This window comes from Parasteatoda tepidariorum, chromosome 2, assembly GCF_982258835.1.
Source record: "Parasteatoda tepidariorum strain Cologne lab strain chromosome 2, Ptep-v5.0, whole genome shotgun sequence".
NCBI classification, from domain to species: domain Eukaryota; kingdom Metazoa; phylum Arthropoda; class Arachnida; order Araneae; family Theridiidae; genus Parasteatoda; species Parasteatoda tepidariorum.
The window spans coordinates 44,937,090-44,964,302 of record NC_141756.1 but is presented as its reverse complement, the minus strand read 5'-3'; the positions used below and the strand labels follow the sequence as shown (position 1 = coordinate 44,964,302).

The window sequence follows — 27,213 nt, the reverse complement described above, 5'->3', positions numbered from 1 at the left end:
TAAGGGTACATTTCAATTTTAATGCACAAAATTTAAAGTATTTTTAATTTAGATATGAAATCATTAAGTAAAAAAAGTGTTACAAAATAAGAAATGTTTCAGTTTCTTAAAAAAATATTTTAAAACCATTAGTTTTCTTCCACTTTTTAAAAAACTTTTTCTTGACGATGCTACGTGGAATATAGCTCGCAGTGTACGTGCGTGGTTCGTAAAACGCTAGGATGTGGTCTCCGTATTATCCTGGCCAACAAACTCATCAAACTTGTATCCATTCGAAAATCTTTTAGACCAATTCAATCGGGCAGTTCGCGGTAAGCAATTCTTTACCACGTAACCTAGCACAGCTGACCACGGCATTGGGGTCGTTATGGCTTAACATTCCAGGTGTTAAGCCACGTTATGGCTTAACATGGCTTAACACCTTCAAGAATCTAACTCTCTTCTTGCAAGTCTCGCAGCAAGAGGTGCACAGAGAAATAATCCTGTATAGTAATATAATGACATTTCCTGGTAAGAAAAATACAATACTGATGATAAAAACCTAAATGTAAGATATTTAAACCATTCATTTATTATTTTTTCCGTTTATGTTCTAAGGGTTAACCGGAAATTCGGGTTTTCAAAATTATAATTTTTATTACCCACATTTAGTAAAAAATGCAAAATTGAAATGTAAATTTAACCGAGTTATGGTATCTTATGTCATGTTCTAAGGTAAAATGAACATATTTTAATTAAATGAACATATAAAAAGTGATAAAATGAACATATTTTATCATATTTACAAAATTTTATTACATACTATAAAATCATATTAATCATACTTCCATATTAACCTAATAACCATATTTCATCAAAATATCTCTCCCAAAGTGCTTCGGTAAAGATCACTGAGCTTAATAATAATTATTCCTACATCCAGAAATAACTGTTTTACACATTTTTTATGGTCCAGGCTTCGAGTATCGAGAATACAAGAGTTTTGTTTAGTTCATTGGAAAGATATTTAAACATGGCTTTTCAATTTATTTTATTTATAAAAGACCAGGTGAAGTAAGAAATGGGGATAACTTTCCCGACATGAAATGCATTCAGTAATTAAATAAAACTAGATGTATACTTTAAGTTACAATACAATTACTTTCAGAAATACAAATCTGTATAGTAACATGATACTACTGGAAACATCACGCACCTGCAGCATGATCCTAATGAGGATGGATGTTGACGAATTTTATCAGTTCATTCATCGTATCAAAACAAAATGTTGACTTATATGCATAATTTAAATTTTGTATTTTGTTTATGAATCTACATATAATCCAGTTACTACACTGTCTCGGCACATAAATGTAAACAACGTGAAATGACGATAATATGAAATAACTAATCTCAGAAGATAAGTGGCAGCTCTAGTATTAAGGTGTGGGCAAACCACTGTAATTATTAGGTCATTTACAAACTGAGTGATTTACTTGAATGTCCAAAATACCCTGATCGTTGACTTTCATGCCATGGAGAGACGCATTTTCATAACGAATATTTTTTTAAATGGCAAAACGACACTGTCCAAAATCATTGGCGTTGTCGATTTAGTTTCCCACTAGATATTAATAAAATAAGTGCAGCGTGGCTGGTGAAATGCATTTAGGTGGACAGATGTTCAACCGGCTGACCACCTGATTAAATTAAAGGTGTGGCCAACTGTTCAGCGAATGTTGCTTTCCTCGATATTCAGGGAAGAAGATACCTGGTAAATCACCAACGCTGACTACTGTTCATCCTAAAATAAAGTATTTTGCATAAATTATAAAATATTTAGAAAATCAGGCATAGATCATATAGCATATATTAGGCATAGATCATAAAATATTTAGAAGAAGTAATGCAATTTTTCTTGGTACTTTGAAACGACGTCCAAAAATTAATATTTAATATTAGTGTTATATTAAAAACAATCAAATTTAAGAATAAATTTATTAAATTAATTTCATGACAATCAGCTATTTTCCTTAAAAAAATTATATGCATTTCATAAAATGCTCACTGATGAAAAATTATGCATTTAAAGCGTTTTCTCATTTTAGTGATACATCACCAAAAGTAATTTTCACAAGTTTTAAAACGAAATAAAAATTTTCATATTTTGTCTTTAAGGAAAATTATTTCCTACCGTACTTTGCTCAAAGTTCTTCTTCCTGGATAAAAATAAATTTGTTCAATTATTTATGATGACGCAATTCAACTTGAAGTGTGACAAAAACACTATCATAGTGGATTTGTTTAAATGCAGCATAAGTCTTTGAAACTTCAAGAACATTTTTCAAACTGTTGTGCTGCATCACTAAAAATAATTTTGAAAATAAATATGGAACATTATTGTTCACAATTCTTCACTGAAGTTCTGTCAGTCATGTAAAAAAAGACTGTCCGAATGGTTCAATCATTTACGATGATGCAAATGCAACTTAGAAACATCACACACAATCATAAACAGAGTATCGAATTGACTATTTTTCTTGTTACAAAATAAAATGAAATTTCTTTGTTGGGTAATATATAACCAATCAAATTCACAGCTGCTATTAACTTCCATTTCTAAGAGAAACTAATGAAAGAGAGCATAATAAAAGAGAAACTAAGAGAACTTGTGCAAGATGGTTATTTATTTGTTTCAATTCCTCAATATTAATGGTTCGACCTTTTCTCACTTTCTAAGCCAAAGCACTCTTTTGATAAATGATGTTGAAATCAAAAGAAAACGGGGTCAAAGCTTTCGTTGAAAGAGAGAGAAAGAGCAATATCTGGGAAGTTACGTTTCCAACACATTTGGAGGGAAACATTTGGGAAATGTTTTGATAAATCCTACAAATGGTGAAAGTCAACAAATGAGGTATGATTGTATCAGATAAAAGTCTCTGTAATGACAAACAAATTCTGAGTCATCAATTACTGCCACTCAAAGAAACTTTAAATGTTTGCACAGTGCTAATCAATTTCTAAGTTTTGAATAAGAGAATTGGAAGAAGATAAATGCTTAATGACAATGATGTATATAGGGATAATTAAGCATGCTTATAACTCAAAATAGTTGATGTTGAAGTCAAGTATTTGGAATTAAGCAACATTTTTACATTATTTTTGAATAAATTAATGCTTGTAAGCTGTAAATTATTTCAGAAATTCTAAAACATTCGGAATTAAAATTACGTTAAAAAGTATCAGCACTCAGGATGCTCGTACTTTTTACCGTAAAATCCATTCTTACCGGTACATATAGATTAAAAAATCTGATAAACCATAATTTTAATTACCGTAAGATCACTGAATCACTCTAATTAAATAAATATTATGGCAAAATCTAAGGCATAGCATTTTACGATAAAATGGATTTTACCCATCCAAACTGCGGCTACTTTATACCGCAATTTGTTTCAAAATATTTTACAGTGTAGCAAACAATTTTGATGAGCAAACATGTTAAAAACTGGTTCAAGCAACGTTTAAGCATGAAATTAAATATCTTATAGAAACGATCTATTTTAAAACAAGCATCGTGTACACAAATCATTGTGTGAACAATACATATGTATCGAACATGCAATATCGTGATAGGACGGAATTTTTAAGTAAAAACATTCTGGAACGAGAATAAAACCTTGTAATTTGACACTTTTCCTCACTAATACACTACACTTCTTATTTTCCAGTGTTTACAATTTACATCTTAATTTTACGCGAATTATGCAACACGATTCAGGTAATATTTTGTCGGCGGAGATTTTATTCAGAAAGATTTTGACTAAATATAACAAAATTTAGTGGTTTTTTATTGCTCCCCATTCCTAATACTTTCTTTCCCAGTATTTGAGCAAATATGATAAGCAACACAAAAACATTATCCATATAATTTCTTGTCTTAATTAGATGATAAAGTTTGAGTTTTTTACATCATTAATATTAAACTCATTCTTCAAAATGTAAATTTGTATTGCAAAATCGGAGTAAAAATACCATAAAATTACTGCAAAAATTACCATTACTGTAAAAATTACGTATATCGGATGTTTTGTTCCGTAACATGTTATGGTAAAAATAGATTTTATGATAAAAAATACCGGAATCGTGAGTATCGTTTTACTTTTTACAGTAATTTGATACGAAATTTCAAACAGTCCAGGGCAATGTAATGTAATTTCTGGTAATGTAATGTCCAGGGTAATGTAATGTCCAGGGTAATCCATGCAATTTCTTACAGAGTAGGTATTGAACTTAAAAAGATATTTTTTTAGTAACGTGAATTCGTATCAATTAAGCAATTTTTCAACTTCCTTACTTAAGCAACTGTTATTTCCAAATTATTAAAAAAACAGTTCTAAGTTATTAAATCAACTATACTCATGCACTTTATTGTGTAAAAACAGTTAATTGTTTGTAGGAATAATTTTAAAACTATAACTTTAATCAGTTTTTTCTAAATCAAATTCCACAGTATTAGCCTAAGATTTTTGCTTACTTTACGGGTGAACTAACGACGATTGCTTAATTTAAGCTTCTTAGAAACACTTTTCTTAAGTAACAAGCCATAAAATAATTTACACTCTCGAGACAAAGACTCAAATTAGAGACACTCTTATAAACTCCTTTTTCAAAACTCTAGGGGGTAACTTTGCGTAAATCATATTTCTTTCTTCTCTTTAATAGCTGCTTGGCAGGAAATAATTACTTTATACTTAATGCTACTATGTTTACAGTGACAAAGTTAAGCAACACATTCCTAAGTGAGATTAAATTGGATTCGTTAAAGAACTTTTGCAATTATGCGTGTCTTCGGTGCATTTCGTTTCGGTTATTCTACGAGTGTTGTTTGGCTCATTAAAACGGTTTGATGGCGAGAAATATATCGCATCTTACGTCCTTGACGTACACGTTAGTAGAGAATTTGGCAGGATAGAGCAATTAAGTATAATTATGATGAATATTTAGTGACGAAAGCAATCACGTTCCGATTCTGGAGGAACTACTATTTATCTTATATCACACGTTGATGCAGTTTGCCAAATTACTTTACGTATATTTAATTAATTAGAAGAGGATATGTTTGAAAAATTTATGTACACCTCAAATTTTCTGCAAAATTATTAGGAATATTAACAGTTTGAGTTAAAGTTTAGAGTATGCTTGAAAGCTTGTAAGAAACATATTTGTTTGAAATAAAATCTTCAAAAACGTACTAAGATCTCAAACTAATTGACACATTTACAATATGCATTAGAAAGCTAATATTTTGACAAAACTTCAGCACACTTACAAAAGAACACACTCATAAGAACCATACTTTAACTTGTATAAGAAGGAAAAGCCATAACTTGAGCCCAATATTGACGGTTCAACTAAAAAGAACAAAAAAATGTGTAAAAACTACGTAATAAGCATAGATATACAAGGTATATTAAATTTTTTCCACGTTTTATATGAATTACAATTAATATATATTGTTTTGTGTCGGAAAAACATTATAAACATAGATAAAAAGCAGCATTCCGTACTTTTTTCGTTAATCTATTATAAACCAAAGAGAAAACTGCTTATTTTTCATAAATATACCAAATAATCGTAATTTTTCTCAGAAATATGCTGAAGCAAAATATATGTTAGACCAAAGATGATACGTGATATAAATACGAGATTATTTTATGGTTTGTTTGATAAATCATTATTATTATAAACATATTGATATAAATTCAGCGGAAGGAATCTGAGCACTTCAGCTAGACTCAGTCGAACCAAGACAGCTTAGAGAATAGAGCTCTCGCTTCCTATTGATGGGACCCAGGATCGAATCCCAGTATTGAGCGAGTGGTCTGTATACTGCTCCCTGTATGCAATGGTGATAGTACTGACTTACAGTATCTTCAGTAACATATAGATCATGGGTCAGAATCTCCTTGACGTCCAGCTAACCTGAGATATGTTTTAGTTTCTTCTCCATTAAATGAACATACGAGAGGTTTAGTTTCAACGTTCTCCATGGAGGCGAGTTAGGTTTAAATGTTTAGTCCAGTCATTCTTTTAGTGTTATGGATTAGGTTAAAACTATGGAGGTGAAAGCTGATTTCCAAAAATCCAATATGGGTCCGTTATTAAATGCCGGTACTAAAAGTAGACTTTAGAATTCCTAGAAACCAAGAAAAAAAAAGCAGAGATCCAAAATGTTAGACAGAGTTGCCAAAATATGCAAATAAATGCTAGCAATTTTCTTAAATGGAATGGGTAGTTTACTTTTCAATAAGAAATTCATGTATTGACTAAACTATTGTTTTGAATTCTACGTAGATAAAAGAAAGAAATTAGTTCCAAACATAATTTTCCAATGTAATTTTGCAATGTTTAATATTTAATTGTTACAGGCATAAATTTGTAATAATTTTGCAAGCAATGCATTTTATTATATTAGAATTCGGTTACACGGTTTTTAATAATCTTCTACAAGTCTCTGTATCAGTTGTTTAATTTGTTTGTAACACGTGCATTAGGAAAAAAAAGGACTTAAATATTTGAAAAATCATATTTTTAACCCCTTTATCGTTTACATATATAAGAGATCTACAACCATAATGAACGTACTTTATAGCAGCTATATCCATTTTTACCGGACCATGTTAAGGAACAAAGAATCTGATTAACCATAATTTTTGCAATAATTACGTAAATCCACCTTAAGTACCGAAATATTATCCGGAATTTTTTTTACATTATACCCATAAAAAGGAATGCAATTAGCTCAAACTTAAATTCAGAAATAAGTATTTAAAAGTTAAATTTTTATATTCAAATTTGGTTCCAACATGGGATTTTAATAATCTTCTATAAGTCTCATTATCAGTTGTTTAATTTACTTGAAACACCTTCATAAGAAAGAAGAACTTAACTAATTGAAAATCGTATTTTCTTAACATTTTGTTTCCGATTGTAGGTATAGGAAGTTTAATATTTTACGCTTGAATATTAATGTTTTTAAACGTTTTCTTTTTATATTATTATTAAGTAATATTTAAATTTATTTTCCTGAAAGAAATCAGTTCAAATCAATATTCTGTAATAAAACTCTTATTACTACTTGGATTTATTACTTTTATAAATGATTTTTGCTAAATTTCCTTTCATTAAAATAAGTTCATTATAATTAAAAAGTACAATCTAATTTCTGAAACAATGCGAAAAGCGAAGAAAGAATCATTATTAGTTAATTACAACTTAAAGCAGTTGTGGTTCTAAAAAACATTTAGAATTCTTTTTCCCAAAATGTTCTTACATGTTAATTAACTTTTTAACTGATTAAACATTTCTTTCAAGATTTTCAGAAATAATTCCACTTTTACCAAAACATAAGTTTTAAAAAATTAAGATACATTTTCGCACTCGTTTTTTGCATTGTTGTTCAATTAAATAGGAATACAAAGCTATTTTAACTGAAGATAAAAGATTGAAAGAAAATCTTCAGTATTAGTTCGAAAAAAAATACTTGAATAAGTTTAAACGAAACGTTATTCAGTAATCACTTTATTTTAACGGAAACCATTCATTTAATAGGTTTTTTAAGATTCCCGTAAATAACTTTGGAGGAACTGCATTAGGAAAATTGCTGCGAAGCTAAGCACCAACATATATCATTAATTTATTATTTTTTGCCAGTAGCGGGTAAATAAAGCATATCATTAGTAATTCTTGACAAAACGTATACTGCTTTCTTTACTTTTTTTTCTCTATCGGGTGCATGCATTAAGTAAATAAAATCGAATATTTATACAGCGTTTGAGCCTGTAAAATATTTAAAATTACTGCTGTGATAAATACCAGACTACTTAAAAAAAATAGCAAAAATATTTATTTTTGAATAACATTATTTTTCTAAAGGAATTAAAGGAGATAAATTTAACCCCTTTTGTATATTTTCTTTGATAACGATCTAAACGAGTTATTATTTTTCTCAACTCACTATTTTTAAAATTTCGGCATTAAATTTGAACTTAATTATTGTAGATAAATTTTTCATAACAAAAGAAAAATTATTATTTGCAAATATTTATTAATTTTTTGTTACATTTATAGAAATACTTGATCTTAGCTGCTAAAACTACAAATTGTGTTGATTACATTTTTAGTTAACTTTTTGTTAATGTTTTATATAACAGGGGAGGGATTGCATAAATTTTGGGTTAAACTTCTGGAGGAGTTAGGGTACATAATCAGGATTAAAACTGCGTAAGAGCACATACTCGGAAATTTAATTGTCCGTGGCTCGGAGTGCTTTCACATTTTGACCTAATCAGAAGCACCATAAAAAACAGTTCATAATATGGAATCACCCCTAGAGGCATATGACGACGTTTACGGACTGGTGTTCTGCAATTTGATTACGTATTGTATTTATATGCAGTTTTAATCCGGATGATGTGCCTTAACTCCCCTATAAGTTTGTTGCACCATTTGCGCATTGCCATGTTATATAAAACGTTTTTAAACTACATTTTAAGAAAAAATAGACTAAATATGTCATTAAAAATCTATAGCTCGGAGAGAGAAATTGTTTCCAGATTTAAAATCAGTGATGTGAACATATTCAAGATCCGATGAAAAATCTCATGCGACAAAAAAATGTTCTTCAGTGTTTTTTAATCGTTATTAAAATCTTAAGCAAATTGAAAATGTTTCTTGTAACTGTTAATTAATGAAGAAAAATTATTATTTTTCTTGCTGTTAAATATCGACCAAATGGCTTTCGATGGCCCTGAATGATTTTTAGGATGATAATTCATTAAATGATATCACTTTAGTGTATATTGTACTGTAGTATTTTGAAATATTTATCAAATTCCTTGTACAGCATTTTAAAATATGTAAAAAAAAATATTTGTGAATTAAACCAGTTAGTTTTTAAGATTCTGTGAAATAATGTATTTCTTTTATCAACGACCACTTTTGAGTCAAGGTACTTTTGTTTATGATTTCGTAAAATTTGATTTTATCTTAAAACAAGAGAGCTTTTAAGTGCCTTTTATGAAACGATCTATTTACAGAAATAAATTTTCAAGCGACTTACATAGAGCGATGGAATTGCAGCTAGCTAACAAACACCTTTAGAAATAAAACTCTCAGTTATTATGATTCAACAAACCATGAGCTATAATTTGCTGTTTTTAACTGTAATGTCATACCGAAATCGTGTTATTTTTGGCAAAATGATGCGTGATAATATTTCATTAATATTGTCAATATTTGACGATACAGCTTCCTTCCAGTATGTTTTGTCGCAGTGCATTTCAGAAGTTTCGAAATTTTTTTGTGATTCGAATTTTAAATTATTTACATGACATGATGAGACGATGCAGGGGCTAGTGCAACTTCGTTCTCAGCAGGTTATGTGTGCTTGATTACAAGCTATAAACGTGAATTGTTACATTGTTTTGTGCCTCACGATTAATTGAACAACAGATATGTTTCATAAAGTCTAAACTTGCAACGATATTTGTATTTTCAAACAAGGATCTTATTAGTATCTTAATTCACCGTAATTTTTCTACGGATCATTTTTCAGGAAGTAATTTCGATAAACTTGAAGAGACTTTAGCGAGTTTTAAGTACTCTGCTTTTACAGTAATTATTTGGTACGAATTCTAAGGTTCAATAAATAAGCCCGATTTGTGTAGATTGTGTAGTCTACTCTTTATCTACTTAAGTTACTCTGACCCATACTTATTTGACTAATTTCATCGTTATTCAAAACCAAATATGAATTTCAGATTCGCTATGCTGATTTAGGTTATGCACTTCTATACCTAAATATATGACACACATAATTAGGCAAATAATATAAAGTATTGATTAGTGAGTTACAAAAGTTAATATTGATTGACTTGAATCAGCGAATGTTGTCATTCTAACTATTGATGGATTGTGGATGGAGGAAATTATTAAGTTTAATGCAATGAAGAGCAATTATAATTAATAACTAGTTTGGCTAAATATAATATGCTGGTGCCTTCATCTCAAAACAATCTAAATACATTTATTTACACGTACACGCTGTCAGTATTTAAAACTACAACTTATAACCGTTTTTACTACATTTTTACTTACTCATTTGTTTCGAGAGTATAATCTTGCAATCAAACTTTTACCACTTTCAACTAGCTGGATCACTCATATATCAACTGGAGCTTTATGAACTGCAAGTTTCAATTGTTTTTTTTTCTATCACCAAGTATAATTTAATTACAATCAAATTTTGAACTTTCTGGCTAAATCATCATCATCATCAATAGATCGATAGCCCAGGGTGGGCTTTGGCCTTTTCAAGAAGTTTCTCCCAGGCTAACCTCTTTCCTGTTAGCGTTTTACAATTTCAGTTTTTACGACCAAAAGGACTTTTTCTAGTTTATCTATCCGTCTCAAAGTTGGCCTGCCTCTTTTCGTGTGCCAACTGATCGGGCATCATATCTATCTATCTATATACATTTATATATATATATATATATATATATATATATATATATATATATATATATATATATATATATATATATATATATATATATATATATATATATATATATATATATATATATATATATATATATATATATATATATATATATATATATATATATATATATATATATATATATATATATATATATATATATATATATATATATATATATATATATATATATATATATATATATATATATATATAAAATTTCATTCATAAAAAAAATTAGATTTCAATTACAGATTAACACGTGCGCTGTCATGGTGTGATGAGTGAAATGATATAACATAGCCATTCACAGAAGACTTGCGATAAGAAAAGTACAAAACAGCCAATCAAAATTGTGAAAGCATGCGTGTGAACAGGTAATAATTTTTAATAATGCTGCTTGATGAAATATTACAACTGAACTTACCAGCTTAAGCTTGTTGCGATTTTTATTTTATTGTGAGTATATCTAATGATGGTGTTGCAGTTTTCCATTGTTTTTCGTACATTTTTATTGTCAGGAAAATAACGCGGTAGGATCCAGTTTTTCCTTATTCACTTCAATATTGTTTTGGTTGCCATCAGCATAAAATTAATAAATGTCGTAAAGGTACTGTTTTTCTGAAATTATTAAAATTTATTTAAGCTATTTTCCTGTACTGCTTTTATTTCGCTTTTATTTCAAGAAATTAAGAGTTAGAAAATTGTTGCTTTATTATAATTATTATAATGTAATTCTGAGATAAATTTTAAATTAAAGTTATGTAGAAAAGTGGTGTAATCTTATTAACCGTTTTACAATCATTATTTTTGAGAAAATAACATTAATATACTGTCATAAATTACAGTTAGGGAGATCTGTTTGATGATGTAGAACTTACGATCAGCTCCATGCACAATGAGATGCAAGCAAAAATAGTATTTGCCATGTCAACGAACTATAGGGGGCGTTGTTGTATGAGACGAATACCTGCGATGTCTATATGATCAGTTATTCAGTTACTCTGAAGGCGTCTTTAATGTAGCGTGTAGGATTGTAACGTTCCTTCTTTATTGTGTCTTATTAAATTTAAAAAAGAAAAATGTTTGATATTCTTTCTTATGCAAACGAAAACAAAAAGGTGTCTCTTTTTTATAGAGAAGGAACATCCAAAACACATCGGGAAAATATTTTTAAACTAGGAGGCTTCGCCCCCTGCTCGCTGGCGCTCACCAACTCCCGGAACTGCTTTCGCAGTTCATTTTGGATTGCTTTGCAATCCAATGCTCGCTTTACTCGCTCATTGGATACGTTCTTAGCGTCTAGTTTTTGTATACTTTTTTGAATACTGAAGTTCCGAAAACTTTTCACTGTAGAAAATTCTTAACCTGTACATTTCAATATTAATTTGAAATTGCAAACAGTTCACATATTTTTCTTAATCACACTATTTTAAATTTCAGTTGTTGAGAAAAGTAACTGTTGTAAGTTTTGTTTTAAAGTCTTTCCCACCAGAGGGCTAAGGCCATGTGTTGTAAAACAGTATGAAATAGTAGTCTGTCACTGAACGCTGGATGTAAAGCATCGGCTTTGATGAAGATAATTTTGTATTTTTAATTCTCTGAAGAGAGAGATCTTAATAATATGGAATTTGTAAAATAAATGTATATATTTTTGATTGTTGACGAAGCCCATCATTTTGTGTTTTTATCAGTGTTCAGAAGCAAAACAACTACAAGTTTTTTATTTCATCACAAAAATATAAAATGTATAAAAAACAAAGAAAAGAGTAAGAAAATTAGTATAGTCATAGAAAAAGTTAAAATTATAATATAGGATTTGACATTTAAAATAAAACTTTTTGTTTAAGTCATTGCTAACAATTCAAATTTCTCCGAGGCAATTCTAAAGTATAAATTAAGGTAGTATTTTTAAGTTGAAACACAATATTTTTAGTTTTGATGTCAACAATACAATTCAATTTTTCACAAAAACGATTGTTTCCATTGTTAAGTTCAATGTCAACAATTCAAATTTTTCTGAGGCAACTTTTAACCTCTAAATATTATTTTTTTATGTACACATTTCTGTCAGTATTCAACCACAAAACAACTTAAAGTCCTCAAATTTAGCATAAAGTTGTAAAATGTAATGAAAGAGGGTCATAGCAATAATGAAAGTAGAAGTAAAGTTAGTACTGTAAAATTAAAACAATATTTTTAATCAATGAGCCAAGTTCTTCAAGAAGCAGTTGTAGAAGTAGGTTGTTTATTTAAAACTTTTTATAGAATTTCTTTAAGAACACAATTGTTAATTTGGGCTTTTGGCGATACAAAACTTTTAGAATTGAAGGATTTGTTACGTCAAGCGCTCAGGTATCATAATTTTGATCTAGTTGCGCTTCTATGTCATTTTGATTTATGTTGCTAAGTTAACTTTCAAAAAATTCTATGGCTGGCACCAGCATTTTTATTTTTTAAGTTGTTTATTTTTATTTCTTTTAGTTTCTTTTAGAATTCGTTATTTTTTTAGCGAAATGTTTTTTAACCTAACAGAATTCTTTGCCGACTGTTTTCTCTATGAATGAAGAAAATAAAGTAAATATTTAACTGTTGTGAAAAGAATCTTATTTAGTTGTACAAAGTACTTCAGCCAAAATTTGGGAGCCACGCAAGAGAATTATATATATTAGATCAGAAACACATCATTAAAAGGCTGAATGCTTTTGGTGTTTTCAAAACAAAGCAAACGTTGCCCCCGACGGAAAAGAATTACAGCCAAAATTTGGGAGCCACGTAAGAGAATTATATATAATAGATTAACAGAAAAAAATATGTATCTCCTTATTAGAGTTAAAACCTAATGCCTGAGAAATAGTTTTACTAAATTTAATGATATAGCATGAAAGGCCAATTTAAACTTTGCATTCCATAGTTGTATGAATCATATTACTTCAAACATTAAAATAAGCAAAAAGCATACATAAGCCTCATAATTTCATATAATTTAATTTTGTAAAAAAAGTTTTTTGACAACAATTTTTATCAAAAAATTATAACTTTCAATAAGAATCATTATTTAAAAACTGAAAAACGTAAAATAAAGAATGCTTACGAAACAAAAAAAAAGAGATTATAAAAATTCCTCACTTTAAAATAAAAAACTTTTATGTTTCTTTATGCTTTTTTTATTCATAATCCGACGTAGAAAACCATTCTATAGAAAATTATCATCAAATAATAAAAAAAAAAAATTATTTGCAAGTGAAATTTTCTATTATAAAAATTGCAGCCCTTATCTGCTTTATAAATCCAGAGAATTCCAAAATGATATGTTCTTCATTTGAAAAATTTATTCTCAAATGATATTATATCATACATTATCCTTTCATTACTTTAAGATGACGTACTACACAATAAAGTTTTATAATTGCAAGATCTCGATGTGAATTTCAATATGTAACTTAGAAACAGAATAGCCACAGCAGAAGTTGCTCTAATGCGCTAATAAAGAGCAATCCTGTTGTTCGCACACAGCTATCTTTTGAATTGCCTTTATGTTTGCTGACTTTTGACGCCATTTTTTAGTGCTACGAAAATGCGTCTTTGGAATTTGCCAAAAACAGGACAAGATGCAATTTTATTTTTTCAGGAGCGAATTATTTTACCAAAAAAAAAAAAAAAAAAGCGAAAATGTACCAACTCCCATGACATGAAACTTTATCTTGGTAAGCGTACGTTTTGGAAATGTTACTTCATTTGGAATCTTATTTATAAGAGTTCATATGGCGACAGCATCAGGTGAAAGAAAATAAAGGCACACATCGGCCCATTTTCCACCGAAATTCGATTGACTACTTTGATTTTAAGTAAAGTGTTTTGATTTTAAGTAAAGTGCTTTATTTTATGATTTGTCACAAAAATTTTGGGTGTAGATTGGCGACACTTAAGAACCGCCAAATCTGTAGCTGCAGGAGCGTAATACGTAAGTACCACCGAATTTTTATTCTATACTTTTCTGAATCATTCTACTTCAAACATTAGAATATGCAAGAAGTATACGTGAACACATAATGTAATACTATTTAATTTTTCAAAAAAAGTATTTTGAAAAAATTTTTTAACAAGAAATTATGGACTAAAAAACGTAAAATAAAGAATTCTTAGGTTAAAAAACGATTTTTAAAAATTCCTCATATTGAAATAAAAAAAACTTTCATATTGTTTTCTTTTTAATCTTATAGTTCTTAATTAGACGTAAAAAACCATTCTGAAAGGAACTATCATCAAATAAGAAAAAAAAATTATTAGCAAGCAGATTTTTTATTATAAAAATCATAACATTCACCTGCTTTATAAATCCGGAGGATTTCAAATGAAATGTTCTTCGTCTGAAAATTTTATTTTCAAATAATATATACATAGATTATCTCTTCATTACTCTTAGATAACATGCCACACAGCAAAATTTTACAATTGTAAGATCTCGATTTGAATTGTAGTATGTAGCTTAAAAACAAAATATCTGAATTCTAGTTGAAACTATTCTTTCAAAACTAACAAATACTTACCAAGAAAAAAGTTAAAAATTTATTAATAATCAGCACAAATGATACTATTTCAAGTAATTCGGATGATTCTTTATTGTTGTTTTCTGAATTATATAAATTAGTAATATATATTGTTCTATAAAGAAGAATAATATTCTGTAACTATTACAGTTCTGTACGTTCTAAATTCACATTTATTCATCGGAATGATAAAAGTAATGTTCACTTCACTTTAATTTGTAATGAATTGAAGACAGAAGAAATTATTTTACCGTAATACACACATCAGTAACAGCAAGTGATCATGGAGTCGGAAGTTATGTTGTTGGTAGATAGAAAGGTAAAAATTATTGAGAAATTGTTCTTCAAATGCTTGACGTGTCTTCAATGTTAGGCACGTTCTGGTAAGTTTTTTCAAATTCTCCTACCTTTTCCTTGGGGAAATTTTGCTTCTTATTTGCTGGTTAGAAAATGGCGTCTGACTCTGCCAATGATTCTGATGGAACTAAATGAAAACTTAATAAATAAATGGCTGATATTTTCAGACTCCCGCTAGAGGGCGTACTCAAGCGTTGCGATCGCGAATTTAATATATCCGCCCGTTTGGCAAGCAATAATATCAAATTACGATTGTGAATTCCTGAAATCTGTTTGAACAGTGGCTTAAAACAATATAAATGTTATTTTAAAAAAATGATTACTTAGAAAAATTACTTATGCTCACTAATGGATCTAAATATTTAATGGAACTAAATATCATTTAAAATAATGATTACTTAGAAAAATTACTTATGTTCACTAATGGATCTAAATATTTATTGTACTTATAGACACAAGCAGAATTTCTATCAGTACATATATGTAAGTGAATAATTTTAAATTTAGTAGAAAAACTGTTTTCTGCCAAGAAACGAGATTTATTGCGGAGCAATCATCGGGATTGGTGAGCAGCAGCGAACAGGGGACCCCTAGCAAAAAATAAAAGCAAGTGAATCCACAAGACAAAATTAAATAGATTTAAATTTCCCTAGACTCATAGTGTAAGGGCAGAAGTAATGCGTGCTAGAGGTTAACATAATATACAAGCTAACATAAGTGATCGAAATTTAAAGATATAGCATTTTTACAGTATATAGTGATGTTAAACATAATTAATTATTTATAGACAAACGCCTAATTTTATTCGTCCAAACGACTTTCTAATTTCAAGTCATTTAAATTTATTAAATTCCAATACTCAGAAATGTTAGTATAATATATTATTTGTAATAATTAATTGTTCGCATTTTTTCGGTCAGGAATACTAAATTCTCAAACTTTATAATATTAAAGTTTAAATGAAAACATGATATACATTATAAAAAAAAATCAGTACTTATCAGTTATTGATACAATGAATCACACATATCTGTTAAGTCTCAGCTCTTTCGCCTAGGTTTGAAAATGTAAAATAAAATTGGTCGGCAAGCTAAAGCCTATTTTAATTACCAATTAAAAGCTTCAAATAAATGCAAAAACTGATTATAATTTTTTAACGTTAATGCTCATTTACTTGGTTATGCCGTCCTTATAGACCTGAACAGCGCTAATTGAATCAAAATTATTTTCTTAAAGTTTAATTTTTGCTATAAAATATATCTGTGTATTCTGTAAACTTAAAGAAGTTTATAATAACTAAAGTACATTTCTTTTAGGAGAAAAGATCCTTATAAATGAAATTCATTTCATCACATAATTAATGATATCGAATGGGGAACAGTTTTATTTAGACAAAGTCGGTAATTTGATTTGTTATACATTTGATTTGCTATCAATTATCCAAAGGTGCAATAGATATAATTAGCTGATTTGCTTTTTTAAAATGTTAGCAAATGTTGGACTAAACATTTTATTCCTGGATATCCATGATGCTATAAGAACATGTAGGAGACAAAAATTAAATTTACTCTCACCTCTCACTAGAGCAATATGTGTTTATCATACTTACATATTGTCTAAAATTTTGACTGTACGAATTTTAATCTGGAAATACTTGAAATTCTACCTATTTAAAAACGTGGATCAGTGGGTTACCAGACGTGGCTAGTTAATGATTAATTGTAAAAATTTTGAAAATTGAGTATTTATAGATGTGTTTCGACATTATTGAAATTTTCAATTTCACTAAGCTGCTTTTTAGCCTCAAAATTGCATCAAGTACTTTTGTTATTTTTGAGAGATTTTGGAAGTATTTAGTACTTAATAAATCATAATATGAGATGATTAAGATTTAAAAAAGTAAGTCTTCAAACAATTGGATCAATTATTATAAAGTTGTAATTTGTTCAAATCAGGTCAAACACTGTCAAATATTCTAGATTAAGGTTACGGTAAAATTAAGGTAAAATTTGCTGACACCCTGAGTGCAACTTCTTCAAAATTCATTTTCCCGTAAAATAAATTTTTACCTTAATATTTTATACCGTAATTTTTGCATTAGCATTTATTTAAATTCAGCGATTCAGTGATTTTATAGTAAATATTAATATATAAAAAACTGTTTATCTAATTTTTTCCTTTTTTTACTGTAAAAATGGATTTTATGGTAAAATGACCCTGAAAGTGGGTAATTTGATGCGGCATTTTTTTACAGCGTAAAATCATAAAAATGAACATGTCTTATAATTGTATTGCATATTGACAAGGGAACAAAGAAAATTGAAAAAATTTCGAAACGTATTTTTATGTCTGCAATGGAGAGTAAAATAAAAATTATACCTTTTCAAAAAATTTATTAAAAACTAAAATAGAGACTTAGCAAAAAAAAATCGAAATAGGTTTATGTGGGTGCAATTAGTTCAATTGTAAGTAAATATTTTCTTTCCTCATAGTGACGGAATTTTCGTCACTTAATCTTTTAATTAAAATGCGGATTCTGGAAAAGTTGAAAAAAAATCATTATATTTTTAAATGGCTGTAAATTGCTCAATGAAAGGTAGATTTGAATAAAAATGAAGTGCTTCTTATAAATACATTACATATTTTAATATAAACTTTGGAAAATTTAGGAATTAAAATAAACTTTTTAAGACGATAGCTTCACCTATACCGTATAAAATTTTATGGAAGCATCTTAAGCAGTTTGTTTAAAAGGAAAGCACTTTTTAAAAGCTGAATAAAATAAGAATGTAATTTAAATTCAAGGAAAGAGCCCTGTCATATTTTATTTAACTTAATCTAAATAAAGCTGGGTCACATTTTTGATTACAAAAATGGCTCCTTTAAAAATAAAATATTTATGGTTATAAGTTTCTTGATTTACATTAGTGTCTTAAAATATTTCCTAACACTTTCTTATGTATTTCCAATACAATTGCCATTAAAAACTTTTATATTATTAAAAAAAATGAATATTATCGAGAGTAATTGAAGCCATTTTTTAATTTTTACTTGGGAAGCATTAATTTTAATTTGTGGAAAAATTTTGGATTGTTTCATACTAATGGCATAGAGAGTATGCACAATTAGTTGATATTCATTGACAATCATTAGTTGACAATCATTTAATCTTAAAATTACGCAATGTTTGATGAAACGAGAATTCTCATATGTTTGATGACAATACTTCTTCAAGTATATATCATCTTAGTGCACATTGCGAAATTTTCAGCAATTTTTAATCTGATTTTGAAGGCAAGGGCGTTGTATGACGGAACTACTTAGGGATTATTGTGCTCACTTGTTTTACTGCGTTCCAATTCCGAAAAATTTTGTCCCAAATTCCGGACGATCCGTGGCAGAAAATGGGACCAATATACTCAGCAGCAACTTTATGCTGATATTGACTGCAGGGGGAAAATCATCGAAATTCTTAAATATACCCTGGATGATCTGCTTGCCCCTAAGAGTACACCTGACTCATTTTATCTGGTTTTATTTTTTAAACTTTTGGTTTACTGGTTTTAATATTTGCTTTTAGTATTTTACCTTAGCACTTACCGTTTCCTTGACTTTGTTCTCCCTTGAACTGACATCTTCATTATTCATAGGACATTCGAAATGAAATCTTGATCTTGGTGAACTTCAGCACCCTCTGTCTTACCTGGCGTCATCTTTGAGTGTTTATCCCTTTTAGAGAAACTTTGGTTTACCTTAGAACATTTTTTTATCTTAGAGACACTTAGCCTTGAATGGGGGACACTTGAATTTTTAGTCGACTATTTTAATTATTCTATTTTTATTTTAGTCTTATTTGTATTTAATGTGATTTTTCATATTTTTACCATTTGATGTTTTACCTGACCTTACTTTTATATGTTTTTACCTGTATTTTTGACACTTTTAGTGTTGGTTGATTTCGTTCACTTAGATGTTTTAAGCACTTTTAACTTTTATTCTGTTTTATTTTTATCATCTTTTCGATTTTGGAATTTTTCCTGTGTGTATCAATCTTTTTAGTTTTGGTTTTACTTTTCTGTAGTTTTGTTATGTTTAGTTCACGTGACAAGGGGTGAAACCCTTATCCGCAAACTCCTTCGGGGGTAGGTCAGTTACTATTAGTCTTACTGGGTTCCAAATTTTAGATTCTGGTACATTGTAATCTTATTTGCATATGCCTTTTTCATTTAACTGAGTACTACCATACGAATTTTGTTTAACCCTGTATATTAAAGTATAGTATAGTCTAATGTTTTGAAGAAATTTTCAGCTTAATACAAGGGAAGATGGTAATTTTCCAATACAAGGGAAGATGGCAATTTTCCAAAACAGATGTTTGCCGGTAGCTTTTGCTAGCAAACAGTTTTATCCAAAATGAGGGTTCTTTTATTATGAACCATAATCAAATGGCACTCTTTAAACTCACTATACCTTAAGAGGAATAACGCAATAGTTTGCACGACATGAAAATATATTTAAATCTCTTTTCAGTTTTCATTCTTGAAAAATACGGATTAACAGAATAACTTTAAATAGAATTTCTGTATATTATCTGCAATAGCATTGTTTTTATTTTTACTACTATGCTTCAATGAGCAGAGAATGTTAAAAAAATTTATACGGCAAACTGTTTAAAAGGTTATACTAAAAATAAATTAAAAAATAATGCTTATAAATTTAAATTAATTTTAAGGCAAAAACCTTAAATGCTTTTAAACAGACATTCAAAATTGCATTTATAAATATTTGTTGCTTGATAATTATATTTTCTAAAGCAAAATAAATAAGTTAAGTAATTTTTTTTCATAATACATTTTATTTAGTTAACTAATATAACTCAAGACACCTTTTTTGTATTCATTGCCCTTTTTTTTATAAATTTTATTTATAATAAAGATGGTATAATTTTTTGAAGCTATTTGAAGTTTCAGTTTACCACGCCATATGCAATTTCCTGACATGGTTCAAGAGTATTAGACATTTTAATTGACTACAGCTTCTACTAATTATATAGAGGAAATTCTACACTGTGCTTGACTAAGCCAATTACAATACAATTTTATCTAAGTACTTTGAAAATGAAATCGAATTCTAACTGCTAAATTGTATCACGAGAAGTTGCAGTATAAAATTGGAATTCCGAAATAGGGTATTGCAAATTTTTATTAGTGTACATAGTTTAAAATCATTCCTCCTATTTCTACGTTAATATGGTTGAAATATTTCAGAATATTATTCGAAAGCCTTTTGTAGACAAAATGTTCATCAGTTTTAGAATTTTAAATTAAATAAGAAACGTGCATTTTAAATTTACACGCAAACTTAGATTCAGATTTTTTTGTTGTTGCTATTATTATAAATCTTTGGCTATAAGGAAAATAATTTTTTTATTTCATTTAAATCCATTTTCACTATGGGAGGTTATTGACTATGTTTAGGATTTTGGATACACTAATGTGTTAAAATTTATCTTAGGTTTAGGTTAGGACTTTGGAAAAACACAGATAAAATTTTAAGTATGATGATCAGTTAAATGATAAAGATAACTACGATAAATTTTTGTGAAAAAATTTATATTACTTATGCTTTTATTTTTATAAATAACTTTTTTCTTACTACACAGAAAAAAGTAGGGTTAAAACTACCAGAATATTAATTTTAACCATTGAATTAAAATTAACCATTTTTCCTTCTCTAACTAAAAAGCTTGGTAAATTTTGTTTCGATCGGTGGTTTGGTAATGATTTGGGTTTCAAACTAAAATATAGTTTTATGATGTGTGATAAAATTTCATAAAGGTGGTAAATTCCAGCAACTTAATCGTGATACCTTAGAACATGGAATAAAAAAAAATTATTCGGATAAATTTAATTTTCAGTTTTGTATCTTAAACTTAATGAGGGGTAATAAGAACTATAATAATGAAAGCTAGAATTTATAGCAAGCTTTTACCATATGAACGGGAAAATTATGAAATTAGTGGCTTAAATATCATATAGGTTGGTTTTTATTATTAAAAAATGTAGTTTCATTCCGTACATTAATTTTACAAGAAATATTTTTTCTATTTAACAATTACAAAATTTTCATACTAATTTATTCATTATTTGTAATCTGCTCACACACAGTGCACACACTTTATTCAAATCAATAAACTCATTAAAGTCTTTTTTATCAATGTATTTAGTTATTAAGTGCACTTATAAAAAAAGTTGAGTAATTTTTTATTATTATTTTATAAACATTTTTTTTAAAACGCAACTGAAGAAAAAGGTAGCTGGGAAAATTTCAAAATATTCAGGATTCATGAATAAAATTCAAAGAATTTTTAAACAATCCAAATATTATTTAAATTACTTTTTCTGTTTAGAAACTGATTAAGACTCATTTTTGTATCTTATTTTATACGTAAACATGATTAAATTGAAAGAAAATTTTTAACTTTTAATAGGGCGATAATGTTTTAAAAATGCTCGCAGTCTTAGAAGTAAAACAGTCATTAAAATTATGAAAGTCAAATTTTTTGCTAATTACATTTACTAAATAAGTTGTCCCGTTTTTTTATAATTTCTATGATTTTGAAATTGTTATTAGATACGAAAAAAAAATCTATTGTTTAAAGGTCGATAATTTTTCGCAACGGAGAGATTAAAATATTTTCTTATCACCACAATCTCGTAAAGCTTTGTTAAGGTATTTTTTTTCCTTCTTTTATGAAAAACAACTATTTTTAAAAGTTGTTCCCTTTTCTTAAAAATTGAATTATTTCGATACATTGTCTTAGAATTTTTTATAAATATTATGGAAAGTTTGAAAAAAATTCGTTTTTTATGTTAAGAGTCAATGATATTTTCAGCTTTTTATTATAAAATTAAGATTGAAAAGCAGGAGTTTAAATTTATTTCGATTATTATTTCTTTTACTCTATTCTTTACTATTTACTATATTTTTAACTCTATTTATTTGCCTCTGTAATTATTGAAGTTTTATAGATGTTCAAAAACATATTTTTGGAAACAATTAAAAATTAAGCAGGAATTTAATTTAAATTTCTTTAATTCAAATTAATTTACTTCGATTATTATTTCTTTTACTCTATTTTTTTAAATCTAATTTTTACTCTACTCTATTTACTCTATTTTTTACTATTTACTCTATTTTTAACTCTATTTATTTGCCTTTGTAATTATTGAAGTTTTATAGATGTTCAAAAACATATTTTTGCAAACAATTAAGAATTAAAAAATATACCTTAGATACTTACCTTATACATATTATTTCTGTTGCATTAAGTCATACTTGATATCTTTATCGATGATTTTTTCAGGTTCACCTTTATTTGTAGGTACTTTATTTATATCACACTATAGCTGCACTGATGGGCTCTTGGCGACGGTTTGGGAAACATCCTTGAGGATGACCCAAAGACATGCCATTGCAATTCTCCTTCTCTGAAGAGGGGATGGCTCGCCTGCTTTGGTAGCCCCCTGACCTACATGGGAAGTCAAGCACTATACGGTAGAACAGTTTAAAGGGACCAGTACCGTGCACCCTCAGTACCTACGAAGACTGATCAAAGTAGTTACCCACCCGCTTACTGACCGCAGCCAGTGATGCTTGACTTCGGTGTTCTACTGGGAACCGTGACTTTATGATCAATCCACTGCTTGACGCTTACTTTTATAAACGGCATATGTCTTAGTAATTAAAGTCCATACTATATAAAATTTTATACTGATTATTTATTATATTTAATAGAAAATATTTTCCCATTTTTTAAACCATTAGCTTTGGGATAAAAGTTGTTACATCTTTCCAAAAGCCTTTCAGATAATTTCCCTCTTCAATCCTTTTTCCTAATAAGTTCGTTTGTTACTTCTTTTTTATTGGCACAATTACGCTTTAATCCATAGGCTGAATTAGAGGATTTGCAAGCAAAAACTTCATCAGAAAATCTCCTTCTTCGGACTTCAAAATTGTCTCCCTCGGATGAGCAGGAGAGTATAGATGACATGCCCAGGTTTCTGGGCCAGTTGTTTGAGATGCTCGCTAACTTGAGAGAGGAATTTCCTGTCAAACCATTCCTTAAAAATTTGTTTAACCATCCAGCCTCCTCTTTGATAAAAGTAGTGCACTGGGAGGTTGTCGATCCTTTGAATGATCTCGGATATTTCGATTCCCCAAATACCACCATCTTCAGTTTTTGAGATTCTGTAACATTGCTGTAGGTCATAATTATTATTCTTTCCTTACTGGGCTCGCCATTCTGAAGCTTGCCATTCATTTTCAAATGCCAACGTTCGTATTGGCAAACATTTCCAAAGCAGCTCAGATTCATTGTATTACTAAATTTGTTTACATGATTCCAGAAAAAATGCTCGTATTCCATTTTAAAATCGTCCGCAGTTAGAGCGTCACAATTTAGTTTTTCACCATGAAAGGCCGATTTCATGGATTTTATGACATTTTTTTTAATCATGGCAACCATATTGATGATGCATCGAATGTTAATTCTAGACCTGCAATTTCGAAAAATTGTTTTGCTTTTGTAGAAACGATATGATCAGATCTGAAATAAGAATTCCTTCATTTCTAACTTGCAGTATCCATAACGGTATGTTCATATGTGATAGTTTTAATAGTTTTTTCATTTTTTTCATCAATGAAGAATTATCTGGTATAGATGAATGAGACAATGAAAATATGAAAAAAATTGGAAAATATGACAACCAAAGCTGTCGTTTTCAGGGGTACCAGCTCCGGAAGTCATAAAAGCAAAACATTTTCTATCGAGAGAGCAAGACAAAAGTCTAAAATTGCTCTCTCTGTTCCCCAAAGGTTTTGTTGTCTTCTGTATTTGCTTTATGCATTTTATATTGTATATTATGTATTATATTCTTTTCCTGGACTTAGGCAAAACCTTTAGAGTACAGAGAGAGCAATTTTAGACTTTTGTCTTGCCCTCTCGATAGAAAAGGTTTTGCTTTTATGACTTCCGGAGCTGGTACCCCCTGAAGACGTCAGCCTTGGTTGTCATATTTATCCAATTTTTTTCATATTTTCATTGTCTCATTTGTTTCAATTCCTTTTCGATTCACTGCTACTTGGCGCGTTTTTCCATTGGAAGTATTACTATTTTTAATTGCTTTTAAATTTTTGAATTATTTACTTAACTGGTATAGATGAAAATTGTCTCAATTTATCTTTTTGCTTGAGTATGTCTCGGACAATAGTTTCTTTTGTAGTTTCTATTGCAAGATTATATGGCACCATCTTCAAATTTTTGAATTAACTGTAATTTATCTTGAATCGATAAAACCACATTTTTTTCCTTTTTTTTAGTCATTTTGTAAAATAAAGGCAGGAGGTTATAGTAAAGCATGCACATGTAGACCTGAAACTCGGGAGCTCATACACTATTGAAAAAAAGTAGAAAACGATGATCAAAACACATGAATTAGTTCTTATAAAGATTTACCATGCATACGCAATTTTTAAAAATTTCTATCAGTAATAAAATTAAAAATAAACAACTGACAACAATTCTGAAATCATGCATATGGGTCTTAAATTATTCACAGCCCTGCTTCATTAATTTTTCCTCAGGTGTTGTACAAGTGTTATATAGTAACAATACGATCCAGAAGAAGAAACTGCTTTGGTGAGTGCTGAATCTATTTATTGAAATTTGAACTTCATCCTGCATTTGTAATTCAACAGCCATAAATCATGACTCACGTTGTCTTTCTCCTTATGAATGCCAGCCATTGTTACTTTTTCAATGCTCTTTTTTACTTGGGTATTGCACTTGAGGCTGCAATGTTTAAATGCAGACCCATTATTTGATTAATTGTGAACATCAGGGATACGAACATTAATGTTTGAGCGTATATTGTTTTCAAAACTTTTAAAATAGCTCCATTTCAGTGAATTTATTCATTTTCAATTCTAAATGCTATATTGTTTATCATTTCAAAAAAAAAAAAAAGTGAATCACGGACAACCTGTACTTGTTACGCAGACTTGTGTGTTCACACTCTCAGATTTAAAACACTCAGTTTTGGCGATTTAGTGATCCTTGATTTATATTTCGTCAATTATGAGAATTATTTTTTTACGAAATCACGTGGTATGTAACAGAAGGGGAACTATAGAATGGGAAGACTCAAAGTGGGAAGACGAAAATGTATTTTCGACTCGAAATCTTATCCTAGTGCATGTGAGAGATTGTTAAATAAAATAAAACTAGGAGAGGTCTCGACGTTTGAAAATAAAGAAACAAAATAAGCTGACCTGTTTGTAAGGTGGTCAACGAGTTTGCCTCATACCGGTGAGAACCCAGGTTCGAATATCGCTTCGGATATAGGGGGAGTTTATCTCACTGTTCAATTTGTCTTTCTTGTGTTGTTAAGGTGACTCTGACTCACCTTCATGTTGTCTACGATGAAGTGATTATTAGAAAAATTGGGCATGGAGAGTTTTTTTTTCTTTTTTGGAAAAAAAAAATTAGAAGGGGGAAATTCTGTACCTTGAAGATGTGACGATAGATATTTCGTAATTTTGATGTGTCATTCACTCGGAGGAAATATTAGGACACGGTTTCATTACAAACGAAGAAAACTTCGTGAAATTTGAATATCCATTTTTTACAGTGCATTACATTGTTTGTAAGTCCTTGAAAAGCCGAAATACCAATAACTCTACATAGAGAAAAACAATACAAGGATGTATCAGGGATACGATGGGATTTAAACTCGCTCCCTCTGAGGTTTAATCAATATATTTTTGTAATACCTTTCTTAGCTTCAAGCTTTCAAGCTGCTTTTCTACTTTTTTTCAAATTTATAAGCGGTTTTATGCAAATAGCACACAAGCCAGCAAATGTATTTGTAATTATAAGTAATTACTTACTATGTAGGAATTACATGTTTATTTCTTTAATTACTCGTTTTACAGGGGGAGTGGATCCCTTTCCGAGCAGTTTCGCCTTTCCTCCAAACGATATGTAAAATAAAGGTAGCGAGTTCGAATCCCATCCTAACCCCGGATGAGTAACAATAAATATATAAAATTGGTTCGAATACATATGTAAGTTCGCGTGCTTACTACACAAAATGACTTGTTAACCAATTTTTACGTTTAGTTACGTTTTTACGTTTTACTTTTACGTTTTAGTACATTTGGAAGGACAATAACTCTCGTTAACGGATGCTAAAATAATGCACGGTTGTTTTTCATGTAATGAATTTTCGAGCCTTTGTCGCCGTCCGGTATTGTTGCTCTTAAATCTGTAACATTTGTAAACCAATCATAAACGTGGTCATAGTGTGTTCAAATCTCGTTAGAACACTATTTGAATATTTTTGTTGTCCTTATGAAACTTGAATATATTTAAATATGTTATATTTTGCTATCTTGCTTCTTTCAAACTAAAAGATTTTTCAATCTGTGTTTTCAAAGAAACCCATATATGCAAGTGAATGAATGAATAAATCCCATAACAACCATAAAAAATGCATAAAGCGTAAACCCTAGCATGATCTATAGAATATCTTTAAAATACTTTAAAATACTTTAAAATGCTTGAAATCATCATTTAGGCCCATTTTCCCTCCATCATATTTGAGAAATATATTAGAAAAATGAATAGTTAACCGTCACCTAACTTCTTTTGATTATTTAAATAAACCATAGAAGTGTAAACGGGTTTTTAAGGTCAATTAC

At 28.9% G+C, this 27,213-nt stretch overlaps 1 long non-coding RNA gene across 1 annotated transcript; it reads right to left on the bottom strand.

Moving 5' to 3' along the window:
• Window positions 1-1,005: 1,005 nt before the first annotated feature.
• Window positions 1,006-5,395, bottom strand: LOC147815252 (uncharacterized). The gene is made up of 2 exons (XR_015430820.1): window positions 5,312-5,395; window positions 1,006-1,783 (listed from the first exon to the last, which is right to left on the bottom strand). It is a non-coding gene; the product is annotated as an uncharacterized LOC147815252 (long non-coding RNA).
• Window positions 5,396-27,213: the final 21,818 nt, after the last annotated feature.